Source organism: Elgaria multicarinata, chromosome 7, assembly GCF_023053635.1.
Source record: "Elgaria multicarinata webbii isolate HBS135686 ecotype San Diego chromosome 7, rElgMul1.1.pri, whole genome shotgun sequence".
Taxonomy (NCBI): Eukaryota; Metazoa; Chordata; class Lepidosauria; order Squamata; family Anguidae; genus Elgaria; species Elgaria multicarinata.
Window position 1 is genome coordinate 72,419,433 of NC_086177.1, and position 11,662 is coordinate 72,431,094.

Consider the following 11,662-nt stretch of genomic DNA (forward strand, 5'->3'; position numbering starts at 1 on the left):
TTGTCAACTATCCACCTGTAAAATTGTTTGCAATATCCTAAGTACATCATTTGGAAGCCTTGAGAAATAAAGTAAAGTGGGGAAGAAAACCTAAGTTCATTAGATGGTTGCTAATTGTATAACTGGTGTCATATTTCAGATGCATACACCCCTTGGTGAACCTACCAATTCTCTATGCAGAATTTTCCATAAAATAGTGGGATTCTACACTGCTGCTCTCCAAGCCTGTAAAATAACAAGCACATTGCGCCCAAAACAATAACATGCACAGACTATATTTTGATATATCAGCAAATAATTCTAACTACCTGCATAAACTGATGAGCTATAAAGAGGCAACAAAAGATCTTTTTGGCCAATACTGACTGATTCTCCTGGAAAGATGGTTAATGACAAGGATTTGCTACAGCAATGAAGGCATACATAATGCTGAAATTGTTAGACCATAAAATGCCAAGGAGCATTCACCCCTGGAATCCTTAGAGATTCAAAACAGATAAAAGGAAATACTTCTTAATCTTAAGCCACCAATTTGGATGGCTTTAAATGGGGGCTGGATCTATTCCTGGAAGAGAAGGCTATCAATGGCTGCTAGTCCTGATGGCTATACACCAGTTGCTGGAGAACATGGGTGGGAGGGTGCCGTAGAAATGTGTCCTGCTTGTGGGTCCCTGGTCAACAGCTGGCTGGCCACTGTTTGAACAGAGTGCTGGACTAGATGGTCCCTTGGTCTGATCCAGCATGGCTCTTATGTTCTTAGGATAATCCTATCACAAGAGTGTAATGAGGTCCTGCTCTGGGTTATAGCCTTTAAGAAGGTAAAATTGTCATCTACTAGAACAGGGCCTTTCTTGTGGCAGCCTCAGAGTTATAGAATGCACATACCTGAGAAATCCATGTGTGTTCTTTGCTGGGTTTTCGGACACAGATGGAGACATCTTTTGTTCTGTCAACCATTTGTTAACCATGACCAACCCACCAGTCACAACCCAACAATAAACCATGAGTTCTTTTCATGGATTGTTTGTAGTTAACAACCCATGGTTTGTTAGTACATCTGGGTTCACACAACGCAATAAGCCATGGTACAACAGCAACCCGCACCTAACCTATCCTCAGTCTTGAGTATGCATTGTCGTGTTGTGTGAAGCCAGTCCATATAAGGAAATTCTGAAATCCATGCTCTTAAGTGAGGTTCTTGTTGCTCTGACTGAGGTGCAGAAGGCATTTTAAAAGGGAAAAGAGCTAAGGCGTTCCATGAGATGGATCAACTCTCCTCTTGAAGGAATTAGATAGAACTGGGGTTTTAAACACAAGGGAATTGATGGCTCATTATATAGATCTATACCATCAAAAGGAAAAGAGTATGCAGAAAAGATAAGAAATTCCTGTGACATCAATCAAAGCTGACAGGAAACAGATCCTAAGATAAATGAACACTAGAGGTCAAACTACACGTTACGTTAATTGAGTAGCTTGTAGCTAACCCTGATCATTTTCTTTATTTTAGTGTAACTGCGTGTGGACCCAAGTTGGATCCTCCCCAATTTTCTTTCCAAAATTCCACACCAAAAGTCTCCAATGGCATCTCCAATGGACTTTTTTTCCTTTTGTTAATCGCCGTACAAGAGGTGGTTGGCAGGGAGGATTTCAGGGGGGGAAAGGGGAGAGAATTCCTCCCTTCCTGGTGCACTGCTGGTCCTGATCCACACACAGTTATACAAAATGAGATGAAAAGTAAAGAAAAATCAGGCTCAACTATACACTACTCAATTAATGCAACATGTCGTTTGACCCTCGTTTTTCAAACAATGTACAAATTAAGTTGCAGAATTTATTGCATCTCCTTTTTTAAGGATTCAGAAAATCATTGCTATTACTGCTGAAATCCTAACATGCAACCTTCTTATTCTTATTCTATTAATCAGATTTCTATAGCACCCCCTAGCTAAAGCTCTCTGGTAGTTTACAAAGACTAAAAACATTAAAATCATGTACATAAAACACACGAACAATATACATGAAGAAACATATATCTAAAACAACTTTGAACACTCAACCATAACCATGGGACAGATCCACAGCCGCTTAAGAACTCATAATAAGCTGCCAAATTCCTGAAAAAAGAGATAGGTCTTAACCTGGTACTGAAAACAACAATGTTGGCACTAGGCAGGTGTTGGGTAGATCATTCCAAAGTTGCTGGGAGAGGCACCTCTGAGAAGACCTTCTCACTCATTGCTGACTTCTGAGCCAGACGAAGGACTTCAGATGCTGAGGGTAGAGTACAAGTAGGTTCATATTAGGAGAGGTGCTTTGTCAGATACAATTGACTTCTGACATGTTCTGTGGCACTTGCCTGGCTGCCAAAAGAAGGCAGGATGGATGGAGACAGTTGGGCCAACAGTCTGGTCTACCCCAGAGGACATACTACTGTCCTGATCCAGGATTTCATAACCAGAACGAAACACGAAACATTTCCAGAAGTCACAAGAGGTGATCTTAAAACATTTGGTGCAAGACATTACAGTGGTGGCCACAATTGTGGACACTTTTTGAAATGTTCATGTTTTGCAACATTGCATGCTTATAGAAAATATTCTGTTTCACGAAATTCAAATGTTTATCAATTGAAAGACCTGATTCATGTAATACAACAATTCTGCTTCTTTTCCTGGGTGTCCAATCAACTCTTTTCTTTGGTGCCATTGTTCTATTTATGATGTACGTATGTACATTTTTAATTTGAGAAATACTTCAAATGTACACTTTTAATTTGAGAAATACTTCAAATATTCACACAATCTCCAATTGCGCTTCAGTTACAGAACAAACAGCAAAAGTGACTTTCCCCAACTTGAAACATGATGTATCGCAGCTACTGCCATGTGATTGATCCCCAGAACAAGGACTGTGATTGGCCAGTAGGGTTTGCAATTCCAATCTGCTTCTTCACTCAATCATACCTGTGTTTGTTTTTAGACTAAAGTAAGCATAACTTTTTTTGTACTGCATATATTTGCATTCTGTTTTTTGTATTGAATTCAGCATTTCAATTTATATATAAGCATTTGAATTTCATGAAACAGAACATTTTCTATAAGCATGCAAAGTTGCAAAACATGAAAATTTCAAAAAGTGTCGACAATTTTGGCCACCACTGTATTTGGCCCAAAAAACAATTTATACAAATAAAGCATTATGCTTCTAAACCTGATGTTTCACAAATCACAAGATTAACAATACTGATGCATAAAAGAATACAACAAATCTGGCCTTAGTACCTCTTCGGATTGAGTTAATATCAGATAAGATACTCTGGAATGAGATCAGGGGTGGTAGGATATTTTGAAAACAAGCAGATGGAACTGGAGCTCAGAACAATATGTAATTCAGTCTAGCTTGTCTCTACTATGTGGAAGACAGTTGTATGGACATTTCTGTACAGGTCTTTTTTTGAAATGCATTCTGAACTTTTGCAATGTAGCGATCTGAAATTATGAAACTGTCCAGTTTCCAGAGGACACACCCATTTTCTGCATCCAATAACCACCGTGTGCCATTAAAAACCGAGCTCCACCAAGAGCACGGCCATGTTGTTTTCAACTCATCACATGGAGACCTCATCCTTCTTTCAAGGAGTTCCACAGTGCCATTTCTAATGGCCAACTGACGAGGAAATAAAAGCCTGGCCTGCTTCTGCCTCTGATCTGTAGAAATTAGCCAGTAAATACAATAATCACACCTAAATAATCTTAAAACATATAAATAATCTTAAAACCTATCTCTCCTTCCCAATTTAGCCCTGAAATATGCAAGATTGTATCCCTTTGTACTTCATTTAATTTTTCCTGCATCAAATCCTTGTCCCTAAATCTCTACAATGTTGTGGTTGCCAACTTTTTCTGTGCCCTTTAGAGCAGCTCCATATAGTAGCAGGCAAAGATGTGGGAGGACTTCATTTGGTTCGCATTTTAAGTCACAAACTGATATGGAAACAGGATGAAATGAACATAAGATGGGAGAAATGAGAAGCAGAGAGAAACTGAAAATTGCTCCGTCTCTAATAGGTTATCATCTAATCTTCATGTGGTGAAAATGTTTTACATAAGGATTTATATCCCATCTTTCTAGTGTTTATGCTAGTGTTTAAACTGTCATTATACCTCAAATTTAGATACAAATAGCAGCCAAGAGTTGACAAATTTAGATACAAATAGCAGCCAAGAGTTAACAAACACACTCAATCTCTCCCCCACCCCACCCCATCCCGCTCAGCTCCAACATTTTAAACAAAGAGGTTAGTGTGGCTTTGTCACTTATACCGAGCACATAGGCCATTTAATTCTTTATAGGAATAGTTGTTAGTCTTTAAGGTGCCACAAGAGACTCTTTGTTGGTTTAGCTGCAGAAAAAACTAACAGAGCTATCCCTCTCAAATTCTAAAAAGATGAGGATCTACTAGCTTACATTAAAAAAGAAGTGGTCTATCAGTTCATAGACCCATGCTGCCACTAATCTACCACTCTAAAATGCCAGGGTAAATGATCATTCTTCCAATAGTAAAATCTAGGTGAGATTCAAAAACTTGTAATCTACATCTGGAGTATTGAATTTCCACAATAGTATCTCTATGCTGCCATCTAGTGCAGAGTTTGGAGAACAGGTATGAGATTTCAACAAGGCTTAAAGGGAGAAGTGAAACTCCAAATGGTGACCTTTAAATATATATGAAGTGTTTTGCAGAATGCCCACCCCATCTATATAGAAAGCACTTCCACAACAGTTGTGAAAGCTCGGTCTAGGTTGTAGCAGGTCACGATCTGATGCAAACGATTTATGCTTGAACCTTCACTAGATGTATGCATTTTATTTTTAAAAGACTTTCAAATAAATAATACTGTGGCATGAAGCCACAGCCAGAGAAAGACCTACATGTCAAAATCATTTCACACATTTCGATTTACATAAAGGTTTCAAGTTGATTCCTACAGGGAAGTCTAAGAATGCATAGGAATCGTGCAACATGAAAGGGAAACTTCCTATATAAGTTTACTTAAAAATGAATGACACTACCTTTAACGGGACGTACTCCCATACAAGCACCTCTACTATAGGATTACAGCCTTAGAGTGGTCTCAGACATGCAGCGGTACACACATTAGGCTGATTCGGTTGCAACACTGTTTAATTTTTGTGAACCGCCCAGAGAGCTTCGGCTATTGAGCGGTATAAAAATGTAATAAATAAATAAATAAAATAAATTACAAGAATGAGCTGCAGTGAACCTCATTTCTCCTGCTCTCCTCTGACAAGACCACCAGGAGTTTGGAAGCTTTCACTTCCATTTTAGATTAGCCACCACTTGTCATGATCTGAACCAGACAAACTGTGGATTCTTTAACTATAATTAGTAGAAACAAGCTAACTTCAAAACAAAACCATAGTTTATGAAACTGCCTTGATTCAACTAACCATAGTTATACATGGGTTCCCCTTATCTATACCTGCCAAATATTTTCAGAAAATCAATGCTTTGTTTTGTAAATTTTGGGCTGGGGGTTCCTCTCCACCAAGATTATCTCTGAGAAGGATGGAACTTCCAATTAAAAAGAGATGGATTTGGTTTTTCAGGCTTACCTGTAGATTTGTAATGAATTTTTAACTTTCCCGTCTGCATCGGAACTTCTGTCTTGGAATCTTGTCAGATTTCTCTCTAAAAAGATGGCATTAGGTTCTAGACATACAAGAATGTATAGGGTTCTTCTCACAGTTTCTACAGCTAGAGCTGTATGGCATATAACGTCATGTCAAATTACACTTTGATCCATTTTCTCATGCTAAATTGACTTAATGGGGCAACCCAGATCTAAAAGTTGATAATAAAATGTTTTTGTGGCAGACATGGACAGATTACTTTGAACCAACTGGTGGGTGCTGATTATGAGTTTTTGCCATTTTCAATCCTATGTGCCAAATATGACTTGCTAACTCTGACTGAATGGCAAAACTGTCAATGGCAGCATTTATTATAGTTAGCATTTGCCGCGTCGGTCTCCATTGTCATTGGAAGCACTTATTGAGGCTGGTCAGGCAAAGTGATCCAGATCTAAAAATTCTTGTTATTAATGAATAAATATGATATACAGGGTTTTAAGCAGGAATAGGATAGGGAATTCGATCGTCCAATTCTGCTTAATTAGTGGATTGACACTTTGGTGTCTACACATGTCACATCTAAGGATCATAGGCTGCATCTTATTCAGCAAAAACTTTGGTTTCGTGTCTATTGGACCCCGCAATAGCTCTTTAATAATGGGCTGTCTAATTCAGCTCATTGCTGGCAATGCAATGCAGTTAATGTTTCTTTTAAACTTATGTTTTGGCAATGTAGCACAATCAACATTTGAACAAGTGGCATATAGATGCCACCTCCAAATGGATATTTATTTGGCTATCTGGTCCACTTTTGTTGAAGCCTATGGATAATTGCTAGTAAGTTGTATTTTCATATATATGCATTTCATATGTATTCATTGCTATGAATATATATAAATGTATGTCTGTATATTAAAAAAAACCTCAATTAAAAAAAAACTAATTGCAGTTACTTCTAAAAACATTTTTTGGTTTGAATGATACAAGAAACTGTGGTTAATTTAAATGGAGAGACTTCTGTTCTTCTCTTTGCAGCTGCACTGGGTCAGGTTGAGCCTGTTAATCCCAACCTTCCTGAAACCCATCTGCCTAACATTAAATCATGGTTTAGTGTTACATCCAAATGTAGCCACTGTAGTGTCCAGTACCATCTTATGCATTCAGCTGCTTTTGGATGAGCATTACTAAATGTGTTATATATTCTGTGACACCCTCAATGGACCCCCCTCCCTCAGTGAATGTACCTTTTCCCAGCTATGGTCACCAGCAGCTATTGTTCATGCTCCTTGTTTCATCATTGTTCCCCATTGCTTAACACGCAGAGTCAGTAGCAAGCCGGAACCCCCTGCTCATGGCCACGGCTGTCTGGGCCAGAGCAAGAGGCAGGTGAACAATCAGGTTGCAAGGGTGAAGAGGAGCAGTACGTCCAGGGAACTCTTGGCAGTGGGTCTCTGCTAAGGTATGAGCCATCAGCAGGGGCCCAACTACGCTACTCCTGTTCCAGACATGGCCATTCCATGAATGCAGGTGCATATTGGAATACAGTATATACTCTTATAGATTGGTCCAAGCCAAAGGAATAAACCACATCCCCAAGCCAAGTTTTCCTGACCAGTCTGTATTCATAGCTAGAATACAGGCATCAATGTCCTCAAAACTTCATTGATGGTTATTAGTCATGTTATATAATAAATGGTTGTTGTATGTGGCCACAATAATAATAATAATAATAATAATTATTTGTTACCTGCCTCTCCCTCTGGAACGAGGCGGGGTACAACACAAATGCAAACACCATAAAATACATATAACTAATTAAAACATTTAAAACTAATACATTATTAAAAGGAGCACATTATTAAAATTCAACTGGTTAGGCCTGCCGGAAGAGATCAGTCTTTATGGCTTTCTTAAATTCCGGATGAATGTTAAGTTGACGAATCTCTCCCGGCAAGCCATTCCACAAACTGGGAGTGGCAGAAGAAAAGGTCCTCTGGGTAACAGTTGTTAGCCTTGTTTTTGTTGGCTGGAGTAAATTCTTCCCAGAGGACCTGAGCGTGCAGGGCGGATTGTATGGGAGAAGGCGATCCCGCAGGTAGCCTGGACCAAACCATGTAGGGCTTTAAAGGCGATAACCAACACTTTATACTTCACCCAGAAACTAATTGGCAGCCAGTGAAGAGATTTTAAAACTGGTGTAATGTGGTCAATCCTAGCTGTACCGGTGACCAGCCTGGCTGCCATATTTTGAACTAGTTGGAAGTTTCTGGACTAGGCACAAAGGTAGCCCTATGTAGAGCACATTGCAAAAGTCGAGCCTCAAAGTTACCAGCTCATGCACTACCATCTTTAGAACTTCCGACTCTAGGAAGGGGCGCAGATGGCGTATCAGCCAAAGCTGATAGTAGGCACTCCTGGCTGTCGCATTACTTCTTTGTGCTGTGTAAAAGCCATAGAAAGTGATTAAACTTCCCCCATACTTTAATTCTCCTGGGCTTTGTACCAATTAGCTATAGGACTACCAGGAGAGATTGTAGCCATTATAAGCTTTAAAAGAAAGAAAGTCAGTATATAAATGATAATACATAAAATAAGCTTTTTTAAAAATAAAAAAGGGGGGGTAACTTACTAAAAACAGAAGTCAAGGAACAAACTTGAGTAGGGAGAGAGAGACAGTTTTCTCCCTCTCTCATAAATCTAGAACCAAGGGACATCCCATAACAGATAAAAGGAAGAACTCCTTCAGAGCGCATAAACAATGGAATTCACTATCATAAGTTGTCGTGACATCCACCAATTTGGATGGCTATATGCTACCGCCAGTATCAGAGGCAGTATTGCAAGGTGCTGGGGAACATGGACAAGAGGGTGCTATTGCACTTAAGTCCTGCTTGCGTTTTGCCCATGGGCGGCTGGTTGGCCACTGTGTGAACAGAATGCTGGACTAGATGGACCCTTTGACATGACCCAGCATGGCTGTTCTTATGCTCTAATTTAAATATAAAGGTAATATGATTTTTAATGTTATGGTAGGTGGGGGCAGGGGGAGTTAGGGATCGTTCTTCAAGAGGGACTTTTTATCTTTGACAGATGCATTCAATTTATCAACTTAAGCACTTCTATGCTGCCCCATCAATTCAAAATTTCTTCAGCAGTTTATATTAATACACACACAATAAAAATAGAAAGCAGCGTTAAAAACAATCACACTAGAAGGAAATTAAATCAGAAGTTTAAAACATAGAAAACATTTCTTTTAAAAGCTTTGCCTAGCATCTAAGTTGGTTTCTTTGGCAGCCAAGAAAATGGCAAAATTCTTATTGAATGAAAACAAGTGTTAGACTTATAATGAAAGGCAGCTATTTCTTATTCTTTCTGATCTTGCTTTATGGGGGTGAGGGGGAAACCTACAATAGACTCTGGCTTTTCCTGGGCTGTAATTAAATTAATCATGCTGATCCACCTTATTGCTCCTTGTATTTCTATGTTCTAAGGTAGTACAGTTCACCACCTCATTCTGCTGCATATGAAGATATTATCATTTTCTTATCTAAGATCGAGCTCATCTTGGAGTAAGTTTGGTACAAAATGTGCCCCAAACATGATAACCTGGGACAAAGCCTTTTGTAATAGGGAGAGGGAAGAAACAGGAGGCAAATACCTCCAAAATGGCTCTGTGCATATTTCCCAGAGTGGCTGCCTTTGGGCAATGTCACCTTTTCCTTCTGGCTGCAAACTAGTTATTTCACTTAACCCCATGGAAGCTTTGGTTTGTTTACTAAGTGACAGGGGGGAAAACGCCGAATATGGGCAGAAGTACCATTATGACTTCAGTATGATGGCTGAGACTTGGAAAATGTGAACCTACACTCCAGCACAGAGCCTTCTTTTAAACTAATCCTCAAATAAGAAGCCCTAATCGCAACTTGGGGGGGGGGGGGGAAACAGACTGCATAAACGTTTTATCTGTCCTTCCTCTATCATAATGTGGTGTTTTTGTTTGGAGCTTTTTTAGAAACACGACTAATCACTCTGAAACTAGTTTGTGAAAACCATGTCAGTTTTTCCATTACTAAATAATTTAAGATCCAGCTAAACTTCTGTTTTAAAGGAAGGAAGGAAGGAAGGGTGCCCAATGTTCTGTTCCAAACATTAGTGCAATATGATGGGCGTTTATCTATTCAAGCAAATAAATAAAGCTGGGTCATGGCTTGTTTCTGCAACTTAGCTGACGAGGCAAATACTCCACTATAGGAACTGTTAGACATTTCTATAATATGGACAGCAGTGTGTGCGATACAACCCTTCCTTTGAGAGGCTTAGGAACACTATTTATCCAGTGTCATCAATGGACAATGCAAAGTACAGGAGAAAAGGTCCCTGCCGTGACAAGCTTGCAATCAGAGAGCCGGAACTAGACATGCTATTAAATGCATCTTTTCATTTAATGTGGTTTCTAAAAGTGCAAAATAGCAACTGCCAGAGGAGGTGGGGCTGACAATACAATAGGATCACATTAAGGAAGGAGGGGAAGTTTAACCCTTCCTTCGCCTGCTGCAGTCCAGATGAAAATAACTCCTCCAAAGCTGCTTGCATTGAGAAGAAAGCTTCCGTCCATTGGATGAGGTACAACAACAGAAGGTGAGGTGAGGTAGGAGTCTGTTGCAGGAGTCAACATGGGGAAAGATGACCAGACTGAGCTTTTGCTGAAGTGGTGGAGAGGAAAAGCCATATTTATGCAACACTGTAAAAGAAAAAGCACCCTGAGTTGGTGATAAGACTAAGCACAAGAACTAAAGGAAAAAGATGAGACAGAGATAAGACCAAGGCTTCATGCCTGTCCAAGTGATAGATGGTAAAGTTGTCAATGGATAAAAAGGAAAGGGAGGCTTAGGAGGAACAATTCTGTCTTGGGCACCTAGAGATCTAGAATTACTAAAATACTATACAAAGATATGTTTAAGCAAGTAACTGGAGCAGACTGGTTCTTGGAAAAACAAGAAAGCGGACAATATTTACGCCACATATGATACATCATTACAGCGGACAGTCAACGGCCTAGAGCTATGGGATAATAGTAAAAGAGCTGAAAAAAGTATCATCTGCAATACACTGGAATCCATACCCTTCGTTTCTGCTAACAAGCAGCACATTTTGAAATCTGTGTCCATGGCCATGACAAGCTGAATTTTGCTTCCATGGAAAACAACAGTTCCTCCTATCTATACAAGTGACCAGATTTCAGTATACAGGCTACCCATGAGGTCCATGGTGCAATGTCAGTCATGAAAACTTCTACACTTCCAATTATGATCAAGACACACCATTGTTCTCTGTGAATTCCAAAAACAAAAAGGCACATACTTCAAAGACAAATACCCTGGAAAACCCCTTATAAAACCAGAAGTATACTAGTTCATTATATTACACTTTTATTTTACAGCATTTCAAAAGCTCTTTTACAGATACTTTAAGTGGGAGAGCTGCAAATACTGACCAAAAAGAAGAGCATACCTACAAACTAAATACACAAATTTTAATATCTACTTGTACTGAACCATTAATATCCAAAGGGGTGTGTCATGTAGTACAGTGGGTGTGTGGCAATGCAAAATGCAGAGACAGAGAGAGAGAGAGAAAGGTTAAAAGGAAAAGTAAACATTACATCCATGGCTATACAACGGAGGGCTTCGCAAACACATTTGGTATTGTAACATTCTAGGCAGCAATATGCTTAGTAATACATATTTAATACAATACATGCCTTAGAAAGCTTGTATTCTGTGCGTGTAAACTTCAACCAAACCAACTAGATACGTTTAAAAAGTAGAAACAAAAATAATCTAATCTGAAAGTAAGCTCTTTATCTCAGAAGGACACTGAATTTAAGTGAACTTTGACTTATGGTTGGAATTTTACATTTCCTCCTCCCCTGCACATTATTTTCATTACAATGACAGTCTCTTGATGCTACTTAATTGCTGCTGCTGTACAAGACACAGAG